Genomic DNA, 23,624 nt, shown 5'->3' on the forward strand with positions numbered 1-23,624 from the left:
TTGAGGAACACACCTTAGGGTTGAGAACACTGGCTCTGGAATCAGACTGCGTGAGTTTGGTAACTGGCAGTGGCCAACTTCTCTTCTGTAAGATCTGAGATGGCTTATCACACCTCTCCCTGTGTTTCCATTCCCTCACCTATAAATGGGGTTCAATAGCGCCTATCTCAGAGGGCTGTTGCAAAGACTGAGTTATTATTATACGTAAAACACATAATCAGTACTTGGCACTTGGTAAATACCAACTAAGTTTTAACCTTTTTATTTTGTTTTATTTTATTTTATTTTATTATTTTTGAGACAAAGTCTCGCTCTGTTGCCCAGGCTGGAGTGCAGTGGCGTGATCTCGGCTCACTGCAAGCTCTGCCTCCCAGGCTCAAGCGATTCTCCTCCCTCAGCCTCCTGAGTAGCTGGGATTACAGGCACCTGCCAATATGCCTGGCTAATTTTTGTATTTTTAGTAGAGATGAGGTTTCACCATGTTGGCCAGGCTGGTCTCAAACTCCTGACCTCAATTGATTCACCCACCTCGACCTCCCAAAGTCCTGGGATTATAGGCATGAGCCACCACGCCCGGCCCTATTTTTATTAATACATATTTCTGAGTAAATAAACAAAAAAGGCTTGGGGAGAGAGCTAGCCGAAGGTACTTGAGTGTACTTAGAATGTTAACCAATTTTATACTGTGGTACTCGCTGGAATGCAGGTACTCCCAGGGGCTCCAAGGTACATTAATTAGCTTGTGATGTTTTGATTGATTCTTGTCTGTGTTTCAGAAAACCTTGCTCTGGGTTTTTGTTGCCATGAGTTGCAGTCTAAATCATGATTTCCAGCCAAGAAAAATAATAACCAACTATCTAATGTAATGAGAACCCAACAAAACTATAAAACTTGGTTATTTCAAATGACAGAGCTGTTAGTGAAAAAATAACAAAATAAAACACAGCCATTGGATAATTTCTTCATACACCCCGGGGACCCTGGTTTTAAGTACTTGATCACAGGCCATGCATGAGAGGAGATAGAATTATCCCTTTTTGATTGAAGTGGCTCAGAATTGGCCTCTAATTGACCTGGGAGTAGGAAGCAAAAAGGATTGGGTATAAAAATATAATAGGGTTCACTTGAAACCAGCCAAGCACTTTAACCTGCCCCAGAGGGATCTCTCTCCATTTTTAAAACCTGCTTGACATATGAAAGGAAAAGTTGCCAGTGTTATTCACTATAAACACAGAAAATGGAATGTAAAGCTATGTCCATATGGTGCAGGTTAGGAACTGATGGAACGACACAGGAGACTATCAATTCCCAGGTGTCTTCCGCTGTAACTGGGACTCCATCCACAGTTAATAGTAAATACAAAGTAATTCTGCGGCCATGCTGCCTATGACCGCCAGTGTATTTCATGTGTACAGCCTGTGGCAGGCAAGCATGGACAATAAGAGCTCAAGCCTCCAAAGGATGACTCTGGGTTCAAATCTGATCAGCAGAGTCCCCTCAGGCATGTGGCTTCATTTTCTTTTTTGTTATAGAGACAGGGTCTCGCTCTGGCACCCAGGCTGGAATGCAGTGGTGTGATCATAGCTCACTGCAGCCTCAAACTGCTGGACTGAAGCGATCCTCCCGCCTCAGCCTGCCAGAAAAAGTGCCGGAATCACAGGTGTGAGCCACCACACCTGGCCCACTTCACTTCTTTACATCCCAAGTTCCTTATCTGTAGAAAAGGGATAGAACAGTTTCCACCTCATAGGAATCCCATGATGATTAAAGTTTGGAAAGCTCTAGCACTGCTAATACAGAGTACATACTCACCACAATGTTAGTTGTTCATTATTATCAGTTGAGTGGTTTTGGAAACAATATGTGTTGAACCCCTAGTCTTCATAAGGCTGGCAATAGATATTATCAGGCTTATTTTATTTTATTTTATTTTACAGACAGGGTCTTGCTCTGTCACCCAGGCTAGAGTGCAGTGGTGGGATCACAAACTTCTGAGCTCAAGTGATCCTCCCACCGCATCCTCCCAAGTAGCTGAGACTACAGGTGCATGCCACCAAACCCAGCTAATTTTTAAATTCTTTTTGTAGAGACAGGGGTCTCTCTATGAAGCCCAGGCTGGTCTCAAATTCCTAGCCTCAAGTGATCCTCTCACCTCGGCCCTCCAAAGACCTGGGATTACAGGTATGAGACACTGTGCCCAGCTCCCAGGCTCATTTTAAAGGTGAGAAACAGCTTCAATAAGAGGCTTATTCAAGGTTGCCCTGGAAAAGGAGTCCAAGACTGCCCAATGGTATTAGCTCCAAGGACAGGATTACACAACCCAGCTTCAGGTCCTCCCTTACCTTGTCTCCTGTCCTCAGCTTGACAGGTGCACAAAGGCTTGAGTGGGAGAGATCTTTCTCCACCAATAGTGAGACCCTAGCAAAGATCAGAGCTGAGCCACCATCTCTTAATTGTCCCATGTATCCTCCAAACTGGTCAGAGAAGCTGTGGCTCAAATCCTGGAGTTAAGAACCTGGCACTAGTAATTAGTGGAGAAGACAGAATTTTTGCTCCCTCACTTTGGGCATGCACACAAAATCACATTAATTTATTTCTCTAAACCCAATTAAATTTGACTATATCCTCACTCATTGGGATGGTAAGAATTTGCATCCTCTTCCCTCTCTCTCAGGCCACCTTGGACCTCTAAACAGGGAAGTGGTCTCTTGTTATTAATTTTTTTTTGAGATGGAGTCTCTCTCTGTCACCCAGACTGGAGCACAGTGGCGCTATCTCAGCTCACTGCAACCTCCACCTCCTCGGTTCAAGTAATTCTCCTGTCTCAGGCTCCCGAATAGCTGGGACTACAGGCACACCCCACCATACCCAGCTGACTTTTATATTTTTAGTAGAGACTGGCTTTCACTGTGTTGTCCAGGCTGGTCTCAAACTCCTGACCTCAGGTGATCCGTCCACCTCGGCCTCCCAAAGTGCTGGGATTACAGGCATGAGCCACCGCACCCAGCCTCTTGTCATCAATCTAATAGAGTTGCCACTAAGGTGCTTGGGGCAAAAGGACTGGCCGTTCATTTTGAGGCCAGACTGCAACCCTCTTGACTGAACTCCAGGATCCTTTGCTGTGCCTAAGACAAATATCTTAGCTTTTTTTTTTTTTTTTTTTTGAGTCAGAGTCTCTGTCTGTCGCCCCGGCTGGAGTGCAATGACAGATCTTGGCTCACTGCAGCCTCCGCCTCCCAGGTTCAAGCAATTCTCCTGCCTCAGCCTCCCACGTAGCTGGGATCACAGGCAGCTGCAACCACACCCGGCTAATTTTTTGTATTTTTAGTAGAGATGGGGTTTCACCATGTTGACCAGGCAGGTCTTGAACTCCTGACCTCAGGTGATCCACCCCACTTGGAATCCCAAAGTGCTGGGATTACAGGCGTGAGCCACTGCACCTATGTGTCTAAATTCTAAGACACATATCTTAGAATTTAGCCCCCAACTCAGAGGCCATGCACTGTCCCATCAAATTGCCTGCCCACTCTTGAGGCACTCAGCAGGCATAGGTTCTTGTGTCATCTGCCCATCATGTACAGAAGTTCTCTCTTCTTTCTTTTGGGGGTGCTATCACTCTTCTCCATCCCTTCCTACCTCCCCCATTTCCAAACCTCAGAGCACCTCTCCTCTCTTTAAGAGTTCAGCACTTTCCAAAATAAAGCTCCTTTAGTCTGTATAAAAGAAGCAAAGGTTACCCCAGGTATTCAGCTCTCCAAATCCTGCTGACCCACGGAAATAACAAAAAGAAAAGTATTTCTGCTGCTTCTTTCTTTTCCGGCAAGGACACCAAAACACAAGGCAAAGGCCCGTAAACCAGGCTGCCATGTTTCTCTTTTCAGAAAGAGTCTTCGAAAAGTATTAAACTCAAGATGAAAATGGAAGCGCTCTAAATTCTTTAATCACAACTACATGTTAGGGCTGGTCAGCGAACCAACACTTTGCAAAAGATTCTTTGATTCATAGCCACTTCTGCCTAGTGTTCCATTTTTGGAATGCCACATAACTGAACAATGGGACATAATAAAAATTTTCTCTCTTCAAATTCTTGTTCCTTGAACTTTTCTAGGTAATATATATGAATTTCACGCAAAAATTCAAAAATTTGCAATCTCAGGCATAAACGGGTTAAACCTTTGCAAGTAGCTGCCTGAATTCTCAGTGGTAGAATCGGCTACTCTTCGGGGAACAGACCATTGTGGTGTTTTGACTGGCAAAGCTTTTTATCTGTCAATTCCAAGGATAACCACTGGTGAAACAGGAAATCTATTTCTTTTATGTTTTCATTTCCAGGTAACTTCAGTTTCAATTTTATTTTATTCATCAAGTTTTACCATGACCTATTTCTTTTCTTTCTTTTTTTTTTAACTTCAAGTTCTGGGACACATGTACAGAACTTGCAGGTTTGTTACATAGGTATAACGTGCCATGGTGATTTGCTGCACCTATTAACCCATCATCTAGGTTTTAAGCCCCGCATGCATTAGGTATTTGTCCTAATGCTTTCCCTCCCATTGCCCCTCAGCCCCGGACAGGCCCCGGTGTGTGATGTTCCCCTCCCTGTGTCCATGTAGTTCTCATTATTAAACTCCCACTTATGAGTGAGAACATGTGGTGTTTGTTTTTCTGTTCCTGTGTTAGTTTGCCGAGAATGATGGCTTCCAGCTTCATCCACGTCTCTGCAAAGGACATGAACTCATTTTTTTTATGTCTGCATAGTATTCCATGGTGTATATGTGCCACATTTTCTTTATCCAGTCTATCATTGATGAGCATTTGGGTTGGTTCTAAGTCTTTGCTATTGTAAATAGTGCTGCAATAAACATATATGTGCATGTGTCTTTATAGTAGAATGATTTATAATCCTTTGGGTATATACCAAGTAATGGGATGGCTGGGTCAGATGGGATTTCTGGTTCTAGATCCTTGAGGAATTGCCACACTGTCTTCCACAATGGTTGAACTAATTTACACTCCCAGCAACAGTGTAAAAGCATTCCTGTTTCACCACAGCCTCACCAGCACCTGTTTTCTGACTTTTTAATAATCGCCATGCTAACCGGCATGAGATGGTATCTAATTGTGGTTTTGATTTGCATTTCTCTGATGACCAGTGATGATGAGCTTTTTTTCACATGTTTGTTGGCCGCATAAATGTCTTCTTTTGAGAAGTGTCTGCTCATATCCTTTGCCCACTTTCTGATGGGCTTGTTTGTTTTTTTCTCGTAAATTTGTTTAAGTTCCTTGTAGATTCTGGATATCGGACCTTTGTCAGATGGGTAGATTGCAAAAATTTTCTCCCATTCTGTAGGTTGCCTTTTCACTCTGATGATAGTTTCTTTTGCTGTGCAGAAGCTCTTTAGTTTGATTAGATCCCATTTGTCAGTTTTGTTGCAATTGCTTTTGGTGTTTTAGTCATCACGACCTATTTCTGTTAGTACTTCAAATTCTTCGAATACAGCTTTTCTTCCCTCAATTCTTATTTATTCCCAGTCCAGTCCCCCAAGCACAAAAGGTTTTGGGAGGGGTAAAGAGATCTTGTGCCAGGTACTAGTTCTGGTTGTGGGGATACAGCGAAAACATGGCACATACACACCATGGAATAGTATGCAGCCTTAAAAAAAGAATGAGATCATATCGTTTACAGGGACATGGATAGAGCTGTAGGCCATTATTCTTAGCAAACTAACACAGGAGGAAACCAAATTCTGCATGTTCTCGTTTATAAATGGGAGCTAAACGATGAGAACACATGGACACATAGAGGGGAGCAACACACAGTGGGGCTTATCACAGGGTAGAGGGTGAGAGGAGGGAGAGGATCTGGAAAAATAACTAATAGGTAATAGGCTTAATACCTCAGTGACAAAATAATTTGTACAACACACCTCCATGACACTAGTTTACCTATGCAACAAACCTGCACGTGTACCCCTGAACTTAAATACGATTTTTTTAAAAAGCCCCAAAAGGTTTATGCTTATTCAGCCAGACCCTGTTCTAAGTGCTTTACATATATTGACTCATTTAATCCTCATAACAGCCCTACAAGGTAGGCAATATTATTGTCCCCATTTCATAGATGAGTGTTCTCAACTGAGGCACAGAGAGGTTAAGAAACGCCTAAGCTTGCACAGCTAGTAGGTGGCCAGGCAAGATTCAAGCCCAGGCAGAATGGCTTCAGTCTGTGCCCTTCACACAGGTCTGTGAATCCTGATGGTGGCTAAGTGTTAAGAAAAAAATAAACAGGATGGTGACACATTAAGTACCTGGGGGAAACCATTCCCCATGTGCTGGTCACCGAAGGTTATCTAAAAGGCAGCATTTGAGCGAGAACCTGAAAGATGACTAGGAGCCAGCTACCCAAAGAGTGGGGTAGGGAGCAGGGCCTGGCCTTCCAGTGAGGGGAAGCAGGAAATGTGAATAACATGTGATGAAGACAAAGAGGATGTGGCAGGAGCAGTGAGAAGCCACCCGCAGTCTTTAAGCAGAGCAGTGATGTGATCTGAGCTCTTTCTCCAGCCTGGGCTGCTGGGTGATCCGTGGATGCGTGACCACCTGGAACATAAGGAGCCCTGAAGAGGGTTCTGTAGCTGGAGGGTAGGGGGTGACATGGTTCCTGTTGGGGCCGGGTGGCAAAAGATAAGACTGGATGACCAGGGGGTCCTTATAGCCGTCAGAAGGAATATGGACTTTTTGTCCCTAAAGCCAGGGAAGCCCTGAACAGGTTTTAAACGGAAGTTACGGGATCAGATCTGGGATTTAGGAGAATCGCTCCAGCTGGAGTGGAGAATGCATCTGAGAGAGATAAGCTCAGCACCCATTCACAGGGCTGCTGGAGGCATCCTGGTGAAAGATGATGTGGCCTGAGCTTGCCTGGGGACAGCAGTTGCTCACTCAGTTCCAGGCACTGTTGGGATAAGGGGCTGCCCTCATGACCTTTCAAGAGGTAGTTATGAGGACAGGCTCTGTGATCAGGTGAGGAATGAGAGAAAGGAGGGAGGGAAATGAGCCCTCTATCCCTGTTTCTGGCTTTGGGGAGGAGGAGGGAGCATGCTGTTTACTAGGAGAGGGAGCCTGGAGGCAGGATTGGCCAGTGAGGAAAGTTCAGTTTAGGACATACAGAATACATCAGTGGCCAAGGCGGAAAGCAGGAGGTGTAGATGTGGATAGAATTCAACAACTCCTCTAAGGATAGAAACAAAATATTGGAAGAGAAATGTATGTCTGAGCTGGGTGCGGTGGCTCGCGCCTGTAATCCCAACACTTTGGCCAAGGTGGGTGGATCACCTGAGGTCAGGAGTTCAAGACCAGCCTGGCCAACATGGCAAAACCCCGCCTCTATTAAAAAATACTAAAAAATTAGCCGGGCATGGTGGTGGATGCCTGTAATCCCAGCTACTCGGGAGGCTAAGGCAGAAGAATCGTTTGAACCCAGGAGGGGAGGCTGCAGTGAGCCGAGATTGTGCCACTGCACTATAGCCTGAGTAACAGAGACAGACTCTGTCTCAGAAAAAGAAAAAAAAATGTTGTAGGTCTGAACATTTCCTCATTGTCCATTACTAGGTGTTGCAGTCAAAACAAATCAGGACTAGAACTACTCTGCCTGCAAAGAAACAATATGCCCTCTGAGGACCTCGGAACACAAGGAGATGGGCTCCAACTGCATTATCAAAAAATGGGGCTTTGCATTGGAATAAGCCTCACAGACTTTAGAGAAGTACCTGAGAATCCCATTCAAACCTGGCTTCAGATCATCAAGTCTCCAGTCAGCTTGAAATAATACAGGTAGTTAAGACCAGCCTGGGCAACATGACAAAATCCCATCTCTACAAAAAATACAAAAATTAGCAGGGCGTGGTGGGGTGTGCCTGTAGTCCCTCCCAGTCACTTAGGAGGCTGAGGCAGGAGGATCACTTGAGCCCAGGAGGGGGAGGTTGCAATGAGCCGTGATCACACAACCACACTCCAGCCTGGGTGACAGAGTGAAACTCTGTCTCTATAACAAACAAACAAACACAAAACAGGAAGTCCTTAACACCAACGTTCAACTTTTTCTCCAATGCTAAGTGTATGCCCAATTCCCTTTCTATTGATGGTGAGGCCTTTTGAACTGTTAAAAATTTTTACCAGTGTTGTTTAGAAAACAACACAGGACCTGTGACTGGAAAAAGGTATAATTTTCAGTCAGTTGGAAGATAGGATGTGAGCAATTTCTTTTTATTACGAAGTTTGTAAGTCCTCAGAGCCTACTGGTCTCCTGAAAATGAGGTTTCTAGATCTACCATGGTGGGAGGAAAACCAGTCTCTCCCCTGAAGAGTGGATGGGTGCAGGTTGGAAATTCTAGAGAAAGACTTTACCCAGAAACAAGTCGGCTTTTGCTAAGTGGAGGCTGTTGCCAGCATCCCCTTTTATTTTATCACGGTGTTTTGACAATTCATGAAAAAAAATGTGTCTAAGAGCAAATTGAGCTCCTCAAGCAGTAAACATTTAGACATACCCTGTGAATTGAGTTATTGTCTTGGTGGGGAATCTTCCCAGAGTTTGTTTCTCTTTTTTGGAAAGAGAACGTGTCAGCCCGTTTTCCTCCCCCGGGTCTCTCGCAATGGCAGTCTCCCTCTCCCAGTCATTGTCGCGAAGCCTTGACAATAGCCACATGCCTCGGTTATCCTGCAGCAACTTCCATTGAAGAGTTGAGGGGAGATTAAAATTCAATACAATTGGACTAGATAGAGGGGTAAGAGCTGTGCCTTCAGCCAAGGGAGCTGCTGTCTCCGGGCTCGCAGGGTAGGAGAGGGCCACGCGCGGTGGTTTTGGGTGGGTTTTGTGGGGGAGCCAGGGGTCCTCCGCTTGGGGACCTCCGTGCTGGGCATCCTGCACGCTTTGGACGCGCGCAGCCTCACCGGGAGCGAACTTTGTCTCGCCTGAGGGTGCAGCGGAGAGGGGCTGGGAAGCCGAGCCAGCTCTGAGGGCGACTGGGGGCGTCCCTGGCTTTCTAGGGGGGCGGGGGCGCGCATTGTTGTCCAGGATCGGGCGGCGGCGCTCGGAGGCCCCGCGGCGGGCGGTGGCGGCGGCGGTGGCGCGCGGTGCCCGCCTAGCACCCGACCTAGCGGCGCGCCGGGGGCTGGCTCCGGGCGCGCTGGGCGCACCATGCGGCGGGCCGGGCGCAGGCGAGGGGCGGGCCGGCGGCGGGGCTCCCTGGCGCCGGGCCAGGCTCGGCGCGAGAGGCGCGAGCGGGCTATGGGCTGACGCCGAGGGCCCGCGGCGGGGGCGGCGGCGGAGACGGGGCGGGGGCGCGCCAGCTGCGGGCGCCAAGGCCGCCTAGTAGGCCAAGGGCCTGCGCCCGGGCGAATGGGACGCCCGTTCCGGGGGACCAGCGGCTTCCAGCCTGAAGTTCTCGGCTCCCTTGGAAGCGCAAAAAATAAAAGGTAATGTGTCTTTGTTTCCCGGTCGCGGTGGCAGGGAGGCGACTGACGGCAGCCCTTCGCCTTCCGTGTTTTCACGCTGGGCCGGGGAAAAGGGACGCGCCGCTGCTTCTTTACTGGGGGCCTGTAGTCGTTTATTTCGCGTATGTTACAGTTTTAAAAATGCAAACCCCACGTGGGGCACATACTGTGTGTTCTTCTGCAACCCTCCCCCTGGCACACACACACACATACTTTCCTTGGGCACCTCAGTCCCACGCTGTCTGAATCTACCCGGGGAGATAGGAAAGGACATGGCTTTAGGCAGAGCTGGGTGGGCTTTTTTTAAAACCATTTTTTGAGAGTGACAGGGGAACCCTTGCCTTTGGGTGCAGGACAGGGCGTTTCAGACAAGGGTGGCGGGGGCCGGCAGCCGATCGCCGCTGCCCGGGGCTGCTAAGATGGACTACTTTTTACGTTCCAAATGGCTGCAGCAAGTTTGATGCAGAGAAAACGGACGCTCGGAAGGGGAGGAGAACGGAAGGGAACCCCCTTTAGTACGTGCTCATTTAAAATTGGCTAAATGCAGTGCTTCTATATTGGAGACAGCTGCTCAAATGTTGGTGCACGTTGAATTCAGAAAAGATTCCCGGTGCTGCACCGAGAAAGCTGTGTGGGCTGCCTGTGCGTAACGAGCGACTTGGTGCCTTTTTCTCCAGTACCCTGATAGCAGAGTAACTGCTCGTAGATTCAGGCGTATTCTGCGAAATTTCTAAGGGATGGCTGTGCTAATAATAGCTCTGGCGGCGGCTCCTTAATAGACATCCTCATTCTGAAGGATGCAGCCATGCCAGCCCCCCGGGAAGTGCAGCTTGCTGAGAAAGGAGAACCAATGCCCGCAAAGGACTCCCCGACCCCACCATGAATGGATGCGGCTCTGGCTCCCCTATGAATGGAGCATCCCAATGGAGACGCTGCTACTGCTGTTTCTGGCTTCTTTCAGTTTGAATCTTCCTCACAGATAGTGATGAAAGGGGTTGCTCTGAAAACCTAGCTAGGCACATTTCTAAGTCTGAGCTGGTCAGTGGTGACAGCCTGTTCTATCGGGAATACATCTGCCTTGACCTGATTGAGGGTTCAGTTGCTGGTACCCCCCTTCCACCTCTGCATCCGTAAGTCGTCCTTTTCCACCAGCATGACTGATCTGTGGGAAAGCACCGCTCAGACAGCCCGGGACAAACTGCTGACTTCATCCCGGGAAGCCACTGCTGACCCTGGGGAAGTACCTTAGGAGCTGGATACAGTAACCTGTCCCTTAGACTTCATGAAACTTAGCTGGGTATGCTGTCCTTCAAATGTGCAGCCAAGTGCTTTTGCATGGGGGGCAGCAGTCGGGGAGAGGAAGACACATTTCGTTGTTTTGTTTTTGGTCTTTAAATTGCATCAAACCCATTCATAGCATTAAGCTCCATTTATGTTGGAGTGTGACTTGGACAGAGCCAGAAGACCAAAGCCTCGAATCAACAGAAATCTGGTTTGGTTCTCAAAGCATTCCTTGTCTCTTGCAACCTAGAAGGTTAGGAGGTGAGCCAGTTTGTACATTGTCTTCTGTTAGATCCATTCTGTTGCAAAGGAAGTTTGGGTTTATTTAGGGCACAGCAGGAATGAGGGTCCTGTGGCAAATAGGTTTGAATCCACTTGGTCCCGAGAAGTTAAATAGCTGCAATTAATTTAATTGGAGGCAATATTTGGACATGCTTTGAAATCAACGCTGTATTGTCCAGCCGGTGAATACAATGTTGCCTCCAGACAAGTTGGAAAGAACCTATGACTGGTGTATAAAGTTGTATGGGTAGAAGTAATGTTTTAGGGAGAAAAAATTAAATTCTTATTCTTTCATTAAATGGGAATTGTTTTACTAGGAATAAGAATCAGAAAATCTCTCCACCCTCTTTTGTTCTGACGCTGCTATTGCTATATTGTTTTTGGCATTTGTCTTGAACTAATTTTATTAATAAGACTTGTTATTTATGGCACAGGTTCTCTTTGTAATTTGTAGACATTGTTATCAAGTCCCCTGATAACCTGGCAGGTGGCTGGTGCCATTAGCATGATCTTGTCGTTGGGGAAACTGAGACCCCTTGAGGTTCAGTGAGTTGCTGATTTCATAATCCATGAGAACAGCATCCCAGATGTGCACAGCCCTCGATGTTATTGTCACAGCAAAATTATAGCCTGAGGTCAAAGGGAAAGACACCCAGTGACTCCTTGCTTGGTTCTGGAACTTGGGGAGAGAGCTCTGTGGAGTAGCAGATATGCAAGAGTTGCCAAGGAAAGAGCTCTTGAGTCAACCTTAAGGAGTGGATGCAAAAAGTGGGATTGGTTTGTGATGTGAAAGAAAGGGATATGGAAGGTTCAGGAGATCTCATAATGAGGGGACTTGCCAGGCTACCTTTGTCTTTAAGTAAGTGTTGGGTGAGACCACCATCAAAGATCGTTACTGCCTTTACTGCATGACTATACCACTTGTGTTCACATTGTTTATGCTGGTGTGTGTGTGTGTTTGCATCCGCACGTGCGTGCAGCATGCTTGTAGTTCAATTCACGTGTCCAGCAAGCCATATACTTACCCCTCATAAGACTTGCATTTAGCCTGACGCATCATACTGAATGAAAGTATAATGGAGCAATTTACAATCTAAAGCTTTGTTCTTAGATATTTTTGCATATTTTAAGAAAAGGAACAGTATAACTTTTGGAGAATTCCTAGTTCAATATGTCAAAATGAGAAATAGACATGCTAACAGGTAACCGGCTTATGAAGTTCTTTTAAACTACTCTCCATAGAGTATTAGAATGTCTGAGTCTGGGGTCAGCAGTAACTTCAATTCATATGTCTTATTTTTTGGATAGCACCTGATATGATAACATTTGTGGCAGAATTTCTCTTTTTTGGTTTATTTGTTGTGCAAAATCTCAGCGTCTTAGAAGCAATTTCTGGGACCTCATAAGAAAGCAATAGGGTAATGATCTTCTAATGATCCTTCAGTCTAAACCCTAAAAACCACATTCCTCTCGAGCTAAAACAGGAGCTCTCTTACCTTAATAGAATCAGCAAGTAACTCAGGCCCATGTGCCCTCGTGACCTCCCCAGGACACTGCATTTTTATCCGTTCACCCCACCCTACCCATTTCTGATTCTGCGCCGTCCACCTCTCTCTGGAAATGTCATGAAAGGACCAACAACAACAAAAAGATGTTGGATGTCTCTGAAAAGTTAGGCATTGATGTAAGAAAAGGAAGTAAAGAGATCATCGCATCAATTGTGGAGGGTATGTAGATATTTGGGTTTTTCCTCCAATAGCAAAATCAGAGTCAGAGAGTGTTGGAAAAGTGGCTACTAAAAATCTGATCTTGTAGGGAAGGGCGTGCTGGATTTTGTCTTGAGGTGTTCATTCCAGCCATAATCAGACTGAAGTCCATCAGTAGTATTTTCCATTGTTTAGTTGTTGTTTTTCCCAGAACATTTCATCTCCAGTGTTGGTACAATAGCTCTTGGAACTTTGGGCTTCGGAGTCACGATTGCACACAAAGGCCAGACGGTTTCACTGCTCTCTTCTGCAAAAGTTTTCTGAATCAGCATAAATCCAGCTTATCAAAAATTCTCTCCACAGCAGTTTCATTTTAGTTCCCTAAATCCATCAGCTGCCACCCTTTCCGTTGTCTCATGGAATCAGCACATCCTTCTCTTATAAGGAATAATTTAGACACACCCTTACATTGGAAGTAACCAGCTCTACCACCAGTGGCATTATTTTAAAAATCCCTATCACTGTTCCTCTCTTACTTTTACAGAAGATGATCAGAGCTGGTGCTACTGTTTAGTACATTGCACTGATGCTTATTTGGGGGTCTAATGAGTCTGTGTGTGTGTGTGTGTGTGTGTGTGTGTGTTCAGTTTTTTTTTTTTTTTTTGGTTTGTTTGTTTTGTTTTTGTTTTTTGTTTTGTTTTCAGATGGAGTCTTGCTGTGTCACCAGGCTGGAGTGCAGTGGTGCAATCTTGGATCACTGCAACCTCCGCCACCCTGGTTCAAGTGATTCTTCTGCCTCAGCCTCCCGAGTAGCTGGGAATACAGGCACATGCCACTACGCCCAGCTAATTTTTGTATTTTTAGTAGAGACAGGGTTTCACCATGTTGGCCAGTATGGTCTCGATCTCCTGACCATGTGATCCGCCCACCTCAGCCTCCCAAAGTGCTGGGATTACAGGCAAGAGCCACGGTGCCCGGCCTCAGTTCTTAACTATATCAGTGGAAATTGGGCGTTTTCTTCCCAAAGGTAAACATTCTTCATCTTCCACCTGAAGATTGAAGTCGCTGCTAAGAATAAAAGCCACAATTTTTGGAAAGAAATAGAGGACTATGGGGGGTCCAGTTCAGTTCAGTGGCCTTATTACTACCAAAAAATCAAGAAGAAACGAGTGGTAGTCTCAGTTTGAATCAAATCAGAAACCTCTCTACTGATGTACAAGCATAATTAATTCTAATTCAGAGAAGTTCCTTGTAGGCTGTAGCTTGTTAGGAAGGGCAGTCTCTATGCTGTGTGATGTTTTCTGGCTTTTTGTTTTAAAGGTAGAGCTCCGGCCGTTCAATGATGCAGTACAAGAAGAAACGTGTTGTCTGTGGTCAAGAGCATTGGTACATCCATACCCTTTGCCCCAAACTCTGACTTACATTCACATGTTCCTTTTTGCTCCTGCCTTCTTGGCAATTGTTTGTCAATCCATGGCTACTGCATACATTTTGTTTGCATACACTCACTACATTAACTCGCTGCTCGTGTTGAGCACTCCCCGGACCCTGGTTGTATAAGCAAATCACTGACTGAATGTATCAGACCACACTCCAACATGGATCTGTTTAGACTTCAGAAACCTGAAAAACCAGCCAAGCATGGTGGCATGTGCCTGTGTCCCAGCTGCTCCAGGAGGCTAAAACGGGAGGATTGTTTGAGTCCAGGAGCTGGAGGTTACAGTGAGCTATGATTGCACCATTACACTCCAGCCTGGGCAACAGAGGGAGACTCTGTCTCTAAAAAAATAAAAATAAAGGAAAAAAAAGAAAGAAATCTGGAAAACCCCAGTGGTCTAAAGCACAGTGTCGCTTGTTAGGCCCACGTGTGTCAAAACTTTTCTTAGTCTGTACTGTGATGTGGCTCCTCTTCTTCAGTTAGTAATACATTACCAACCTTAAAGTCCGGAGTCTTAATGCAGAATACCAAACCTTTTAATGATATTTTTCACTTCAAATTAGCCAAAACCTCTCCCTGCACACGTGAAGCTATCACTCCACAATTTCCTGTGGGATTGGCCTGTTCTTTGGTGATGCAGCCTTCTTTGCAGGGTTTTTGCCTTTCTTTGTCCTTGCTGTATGGGGAACGCATGAAAAAAAAAACAAAAACTGCAGGTAATGGAGAATTAGTTTGTTAATGCATGACAGGGAATGGAAATAATGGAAATAATAATCGGCGAGTTGCCAGGCTGTGCCATTCATAACCAGAAAATGCACAGTTACGCTCTCGCCACATGCCTGGGAAGAAGTACACAGATGTGACAAGCCCAAACTAGGAAGCCAGACGGTGCGGGTTCTCCGGAGCTAGGCCACATACCTACCAACAGCCAGAGAGTTAGCACTGGCTTGCCCATCTCCCTACTCCCACTGGCCAGCCGTGATAAGTATCTGATATTTATTTCTCTGTTGCCCAGAGAGAGAGAGAAAGAGAAGGAGAGAGGGGAGGGTGATGAGGACATGAAGCAGACACTGATGGAGCACAATGGGGAGCAGTGTTCGGCCTTCTCAATCCCCTTTTATTGGGCTGCTTGAGTGTTTTGTAACAGAAGAACTGCAGAGTGACCAGTAGCACAGATGTAGCCTGCAGGTCTTGGCAGGAAGGGAGAACCATGTACAGAAGGCAGTTGTAACAAGGGCTACTGTTAGCAAGGGCTGCAGCCACGGCTGCAGGGCTGCCCATCAGTCAATGCCTGGTGCAGTCTACAAACCACGTGCATATGTGATCTGGGGGTTATCCAGCCAATCAAACATTTTAGAGAGATGATGCTTTAGGAATGAAAGGGGGTATCTAGATCATTTTTGCAAATGAGGAAGAGCTTACAGGCATTGAGGGACCTCGCCCTGGTCTCAGCTGCTGCGCCAAGGCTGGTGTCCCTGTCTCCTGACGTGGATCCGCGTGGTGCAACCTGGCATGGCAAACAGAGAGGGGAGGATGGCGCCATCTCGCCCTGGGTTTGGTCATCTAACCAGCTCTGCCACTGCTTATGTGGCCTTGGGTGAATTACTGAGTCTCTCTGAGCCTTGGCTGCTTTATTTATAAGTGACATTCAGAGGAGCAAATTAGTTAATATCTGCGAAGCGCCTAACTCTCAAAAAGTATGGGAGACTCTTTTTTCTGGACAGATGGGATCTTGCTGTGTTTCCCAGGCTGGTCTCGAATTCTTGGCCTCAAACGATCCTCCTGCCTTGGCCTCCCCGAGCCCTGGGATTATAGGCATGAGCTACTGCATTCGGCAAGGAGACTTCGCTAGAATAAGAGATTTTGTCTTTGTATTTCCCCCTCTCCAACCTGGTTTACTTATATTACTGGAAGGCTCAACGATGCTAACTCTGGGGGGGATATGATCCCATCGAGGTAGAAGAAGCCAGCTGGCTGTGGAAGTGGAGGTGCTACCAAAATAAATGGTGTGTCCTCACTTATAATACAGTAATCAATTTTATAGACAGAAAGTAGTATACGTGGACAAATGTTAGCTCTGATATTTCACAAGTGTCACCTAGCCTTCCAGAAAGGGTTCTGCAGATAAAGTCATGACCCTAGCCATTCTTACCTTGTTGGGAATAGGGAAGATTTGTGAAGATAGCAGGTGGCAGGATGTAATAGAGTCTTCTAGCTGTGAAAAGGAATTAGGGTCTATCACTGGGGCAGATGAGACAGCCCAGGGCTGTACTACATCTGGGTCTCCAGTGAGTCCTGGAACATTAAGGTAGAGAAGGTCGGTGGGGGGAGGGGAAGGAAGAAAAGACAGATGCCTTTGCCTTTGACCCAATGGATTATATCACCAATTTCTAAGAATTTCTAAAATTCTTTAATTTTCAAAAATGATCATAAAAAGCTTTTATCTTAAAAAAATTCTAGAAAAGATATAAGAATTACCAAGATTATGTCAATGAATGGCAATTGCATCCTTTTCTGAACAAAAAAAGCAACACTGTAATCACCCCATAATGTTCTTTGTCTACTTCCTATTTATTGCCATTAATTAGGAAAATTTTCAACTCCTATTTATTTATTATATTCCACCCAAGTCATTAATGCAACAAGTTAATGGCAGAAATAAGCCTAGATCCTGAATATACGGGATGCCTTTTGGTGTGTGTGTGTGTGTGTGTTTCTTTTTCATTGCATCAACCACTCAACCACCATGAAAATAATGGGATAGTTTCCTTGTAGTTTGAGAAGTCAGCGTTTCAATTTGCATAATGTTCATCGAAAAAATTTTAAGCACTTAATAACCTTCTAAATGTTAAATAAAGTCAGAAGGAGAGATCATCTGTCTTCTGGAGACTGATTAAACAGGCACACACAGGCAGCAGAAGAAAAACATTAAGCAAATATGCAAACAGGGAGAGTATTTATAGAACATTATATCTGCATCCAAGACTAGGATATATTTTCGGTGAGCCCTAAGGGACAGCTTATGGCCATCTTTTGCCTAGACAGGGTGGAGTGTGTCTGTCATTTGATGGAGAAATTATAAGCTGGTATTTGTTTGTGGTTCCTTCCTTACTTTATTGTGGAAAATATGGCTTTTGTCATCCACAACAATTTATTTCATTTGCCTTCCTGCTCCTAAAGTTGTAAATTAGTCGATAGAGATTTTCTGCCCTACAGAGATCTGCAACTTCCAAGTGGGAAAGATATCCAAATACTCAGAGAATACGAGAATACTATCCAAAAACACAGTGCTTTGTTTCTTGTTTTTGTTTTGTTTTGTTTTGTTGAGACAAAGTCTCGCTCTGTCACCCAGGCTGGAGTGCAGTGGTGCAATGTCAACTCACCGCAACCTCCGCCTCCCAGGTTCAAGCAATTCTCCTGCCTTAGCCTCCCGAGTAGCTGGGATTACAGCCACGCACCACTACACCCAGCTAATTTTTTGTATTTTTAGTAGAGACGGGGTTTCACCATGTTGGCCAGGCTGGTCTTGAACTCCTGACCTCAGGTAATCTTCCTGCCTCAGCCTCCCAAAGTGCTAGGATTACAGCCGTGAGCCACTGCGCCTGGCCAGTGCTTTGTTTCTTAAGCAGCTAGATCCTCCTTTGCTTCTTGCCAATGAAACTGACCACACTCCTAGAGAACTGAAAAAACTCAACTAAAAAATTCCATAAACTGGCTGGGTGCAGTGGCTTATGCCTGTAATCCCAGCACTTTGAGAGACCAAGGCAAGAGGATCACTTGAGGACAGAAGTTCGAGACCAGCCTGGCCAACATGGCAAAACCCCGTCTCTACAAAAAATACAAAAATTAGCCGGGTGTGGTGGCGTGCACCAGTAGTCCCGGCTACTTGGGAGACTGAAGTGGGAGGACTGCTTGAGCCCAGAAGGCAGAGGTTGCAGTGAGCTGTGATAGTGCCACTGCACTCTAGCCTGGGTGACAGAGCGAGTGTGTCTCAAAAAAAAAAAAAAAAAAAATTATACTGTGGCTTTTGGTTTTGTATTGGATGTAGATAAAAGTCAATATGCCAGTGTTCATTTGTAGGAAAGATGGGGTGAAGGAACTCAAGTATCGTGGCTTGCCCTGCTGGCTGGGCAGTGAGGATAAAGAGGGCACATGGCATCTGCCCTGTGCCTTCCCAGCAGACCTTTCCTGAAGGAGCCTGTCTGTCCATCTGGCTTTGAAATGGCTGATTCTGAGTTTGGCTACTGACCAGTGTTCCCTAGGTACTATTCCCCAAAGCAGCCTCACTGGGTAGGATTCCAGAGCTTACAAATGCTTTGCTGTTTCCCTTTGTGATTACTGGTCCCACCTGTGGTTTTCTCATTACTCCTCTTCCTCTTCCTCCAAGGCTCAGACCTCACTGTCCCATGATGTGACTCACCATGCCTGCCTCGAGCTTCCTCTTTCTAGGTTGGTTGCAGTCAGCTGTTCTGCAGCTAATCTTTCCAATCAAATTTCTCCAATGCCTCGGTCCATACATTGTCTTCCCACATTCTTTTAGGGTGAGGTGCTGACTGCCATTGTCATAGTTTAGGGGCTCTCTTTCCTGAGTCATTATAAAATCATCACAGCTTATCCTTTGGCCAGCTTCCTATACCCCTGACCACATCCACAGCCCCCACCTCTGCACCCTGCATTCTTTGTAGACCACAGTCCTTAGCATGGAAGAAAAAGCCCGTCACCATCTAGAGGCTTCTTATTTCTTAAACATCTTTTCTTATGTTAACCATCACACACACACACACACACACACACACACACACACGCACACCCTTGCCTCTCCCCAAGCACATTTGACCTCATCTGGACTTCAGCCTTTGCAATTGCTCCCTTCACATTGCCATTCCCCTCCCATCCCTTTCCTGCCTGGGACGCACCTACTCATTCTTTACTTGGAGTGTTCCCTGCTCCTGTTCCTCCAAGCAGAAGCGAGTTCCCCTCCTCTATTCTCTGGAATCATCCATGCTGGAAGGCACTTGCAGTTCGATCCTATGGACAGTAACGACCTGTTCACATGCCTCCCACCATCGCTTTTTAGGGGTAGGACCGTATCGTCTTTGTCATTGACTGCACAGCACCCAGCGTTATCCCTGGCATTTGGCAGGTGCTCAGAAATGTAAATGAGGAACTCATTGTCACGTTGTGATTTCTCCTTTCTTGACTTGTCTGCACAGATCTCTAGGGACTGTTTCCTGCTCCAGCCCAGGGCCCCTACCTGTGGTCAGCTCTTCTCTCTGCTAGGCAGCTCTGCTTTCTCTCTGTGCCTGTTTCTATGTCAAAGGGGAAGAGAATAAGGATAGTGTGACAACTCTCTTTCTCTCTCTCTCTCTGGCCCATTCTTGCTCTGTCACTCAGATTGGAGTGCAGTGGTGCAATCCTAGCTCACTGTAGCCTCGAACTCCTGGGCTCAAGTGATCCTCCCACCTCAGCCTCCCCGGTACCTGGAACTACAGGCATGCACCACCATGCCCAGCTAATTTTTTTTTTTTTTTTTAGAGATGGGGGTCTCACTAGATTGCCTTAGCTGGTCTTGAACTCTGACCTCAAGCAATCCTCCCACTTCAGCCTCTCAAAGCTCTGGGATTACAGGTGTGAGCCACCACGCCCAGCCCTCCTTTTTTACGTATAAAAATGCTACCCTGGCACACCCCAGCTGGCAAATGGCAGAAGTATTTGAGTGCCACAAGTTCATTCATTCATTCATTCATTCACGCACCCACCCATTCAATCATTCAACACATACCTATTGGTATGCCTTGTACATTCCAGGAATGTGGCAGTGAGAAAAACCAACCAAGTCTTGCCCCTGGGGAGCTTGCATTCGAAGAGGAAGGGGCAGACAGTCCACATGATCAATAAGTAAGTGACAGAGGATGCTAGAAGCTGGCAATTGCTGCAAAGAAAAACAAAGCAGAGGAAGGGAAGTGTGATAAGTTGCTCTTTTAAACACAGGGGTCTTGCAGACCTGGGGAAAGGTGATCATTGAGCAAAGACTGAAAGGATGTGAGGAGGTGAGCCAGGTGGGTGTCTGGAGGTGGTGAGTATTCCAAGCAGAGGGCAGAATTCATCAAAGGCACTGAGGCAGGAGTGTGGCAGGGAACAAGAGAGGTTGCACCCGGGAGAGGTCCCAGAGCCGTGCGGTATAGGGTGAGGACTGGTGGGAGTCACATGGGCCTTTAAGGCTCTACCCCTCGGGGCTCTCCCCATTGTGGAACTGGGGAGCCTCTGGTCCTACGGAGGCCATGCAGAAATGGTTTGGGTGCCGTGTGGGTGAGATTGCAAGGTGGGCAGAGTTGGAAGCAGATTTGCAAGAATCCAGACAAATGATGATGGTGATGATGATGACGGTGATGACAAGTGTTCAGGTTCTGGATATTTTGAACACAGAACCAACAGGATTTTCTGGGGGTTCAATGTGGGATATGTGATAAAGAGAAGAGTCCAGAATTTGGGGCCAAAAGAGCAGAAAATGGAGATGACAAGGCAGAGCTACCATTACCTGGGAGGGGAAGCTGTGATTTGGGGAAAAGTGAGATCAGGAATTCCATCTGGGGCTGGCTGAGCTTGGGATGTTTAACAAGGGACCAAGTGAGGTGTGGAGAGGGCAGTTTTGTGCATAATTCTCTACAAACCTGGGTCAGGGGACACCACAGTGGAGACACAGAGTTGAAGCTCACCCATGTACAAATGATGCTTAAAGCACAAAAGACTGCCAACTCCAGGGTTCAGAACTGAGTATGATGACATTTGGGAAAATGCAAAGCACCAAACTTCAAATAAAAAGAATATAATGTATGAAAAACGGCCAAGTGTGGTGGCTCACACCTGTAATCCCAGCAACTTGGGAGGCTGAGGTGGGAGAATCGCTTGAGGCCAGGAGTTTGAGAGCAGCCTGGGTCACATAGTGAGACCCATATCAAGAAGAAGAAGAAGGAGGAGGAGGAGGAGGAGGAAGAGGGGGAGGAGGAGGAAGAAGGGGAAGGGGAAGGAGGGGAGAAGGGGGAGGAGGAGGAGGGAGAAGGGAGAAGGGAGGAGGAGCAGGAAAAGGAAGAGAAAGAAGAAGGAGGAGGAGCAGGAAAAGGAAGAGAAAGAAGAAGGAGGAGGAGGAAGGAAAGAAAAGAATTCCTCAATGTGTGAAGAATTCTGTTGAGATGTGCCGTTGTACAAATTGAACCCTCAATGTCGTGCTACTGATGGTGTCTTTTTGATAACGTGAAAGAAATGTCTCTCTTTTATTTTATTTTATTTGTTTGTGGGGAGATGGGGTATCACCCTGCTGCCCAGGATGGAGTACAGTGGTGCCATCATGGCTCACTGCAGACTCAAACTCCTGGGCTCAAGTGATTGTTCCAACTCAGCCTCCTGAGTACTAGGGACTACAGGCACATGCCTCCATGCCTGGCTAAGTTTTTTAAAAGTTTTTTTTTTTTTTTTTTTGAGAGGTGGGGTCTTTCTGTGTTGCCTAGGCTGGTTTTGAACTCCAGGCCAAAGCACTGGGATTGCCACCACACCAGGCTAATTTTTGTTATTTTTTTTTTAGAGATGGGGTCTCACTGTGTTGCCCAGGCTGGTCACAAACTCTTGGCTTCAAGCAATCCTCCAGCCTTAGCCTCACAAAGTGCTAACTCTCATATTTAAATAGATTTATTAATATATCATTGACATACAATAAACTACACATATTTAAAATATACTGTTGGATATGTCTTGATACATGTCTATACCTGGGAAACCATCACCACAATCAGGAATTGTAACTCTGTACTTTTATACTTTTAGTCAATCATTTGTGTGATGCTCAGGACTAGACATGAGGAAGGATATAAAATGTCATCACTGTCCCTGCCTCATCTGTCTGTCCTGATTTAAAATTCTGGCTTTCCAATACTATTATCTAGTTACAGATTCATTTCCAGGTTCCTTCCTTCCTTCCTTCCTTCCTTCCTTCCTTCCTTCCTTCCTTCCTTCCCTCTCTCTTTCTCTCTTTCTCTCCTTCTCTCTTTCTCTCTCTCTCTCTCTCTCTCCCTTTCTTTCTATTTTTTGTGATGGAGCCTAGCTGTGTCGCCCAGGCTGGAGTGCAGTGGCATGATCTCGGCTCACTGCAACCTCCACCTCCCAGGTTCAAGTGATTCTTCTGCCTCAGCCTCCCGAGCAGCTGGGATTATAGGTGTTCACCAACATGCCTGGCTAATTTTTGTATTTTTAGTAGAGACAACGTTTTGCCATGTTGGCCAGGCTGGTTTCAAAATCCTGACCTCAGGTGATCTGCCCGCCTCGGCCTCCCAAAGTGCTGGGATTATAGTCGTGAGCCACTGTGCCGGGCTTTATTTCCAGGTCTTTTCTGAAGGTTTTGCTAAAAATACACTGCACTTTGGTTATCAAAGGGTTTGGTGTGACATGCTGAGCTGCTTCCACCAGTGTCACTGGTTAAACCAGGAAGTTGCAAAGATCAGGAGCCCAGCCAGCTTTTAATCAGCTCAGATCCAGGCAAAAACATCTCTCTCCTTCTTTCATGGAAACAGCCCAAACACTAGGCTCTATTTCAGCTTTTTTTTTTTTGCTACAAGTAGTCAACACAGTAATTACCTCCTGCTGAAAGCTTTGAGAAATTGTTCTGTGTCCAATTAGAATTTTTGATTTGACTAACAGATACAACATAACATCTTTATTTCTGTAACTGCTCACTAATGATATGCACCCTGGATATATTTAGACTCTCATTTGCCAGGGCCATTGCATTGTAAGGTGCTACGTTATTGTCTGTGACAGCACTTCCACCAAGAGGCTTGATGAGGATGGGGGCAGGGAGACTTTTGGGTTTGGGAGTCCTCTCCCTCGCTCTTTCCACCCCTCTCAGGCCTGACCTTCCATGCCCAGGCTTACATGGGGAGCAGCTCTAGGACTTGTCCCCTCCTGGGAGCTCCTGACACCGGACCAGGCGCCCAGGGGCAGATCTCCATGAAGTGTCTGGGATGGTTCATGGGGCAGCCAGCCAGTGTCAAAACCTGCCCCGGGAAGAATGGAAGGAGGGATCTGCCAGCACAGCTCATGCAAGAGCAAGGAGTCCCTGCCAGCGACATTCCAGCAGAACCCTTTCCAAAGTACTTGGTTATGTAAACAGAAAAGCGGCAGCCTCCAGCCCAGATGGACTGCCCTGTGTGGATATCAAAGTTGCTGTGGAAACTTCACCCCATGGAAGCACCACGGGTCCCCAAGCTCTCCCTGCAGCTCTGCATTGGAATGGGGAGGGTTGGGGACTTCTTTTTGACCTCATGGAGCTGGGACCTCCGTGTAGGACTGGTGGTTCTCTAGTTCTGGAGCGTCCCTGTTTCTCAGATGTGTCTTGCTGTGATGCCACTAGAAGTTTGATCTGATTTAAGGGTGTCACTGGA

General features: G+C 46.3%; 1 protein-coding gene across 6 annotated transcripts in view; it reads left to right on the forward strand.

Moving 5' to 3' along the window:
• FRMD4A (FERM domain containing 4A) overlaps positions 1-23,624 on the forward strand; it is a 695,719-nt gene that overhangs the window by 438,869 nt on the left and 233,226 nt on the right. The window contains exon 1 of one of the 6 annotated variants that reach the window (XM_055296560.2): positions 9,312-9,468. The exons of the other annotated variants lie outside the window; for them this stretch is intronic. The gene's annotated coding sequence lies outside the window, so the exon portion shown is untranslated. Of the gene's footprint in view, positions 1-9,311; positions 9,469-23,624 lie in introns of those variants that run through there. 6 annotated transcript variants of the gene reach the window in all.

Source organism: Symphalangus syndactylus, chromosome 10, assembly GCF_028878055.3.
Source record: "Symphalangus syndactylus isolate Jambi chromosome 10, NHGRI_mSymSyn1-v2.1_pri, whole genome shotgun sequence".
Lineage (NCBI taxonomy): Eukaryota > Metazoa > Chordata > Mammalia > Primates > Hylobatidae > Symphalangus > Symphalangus syndactylus.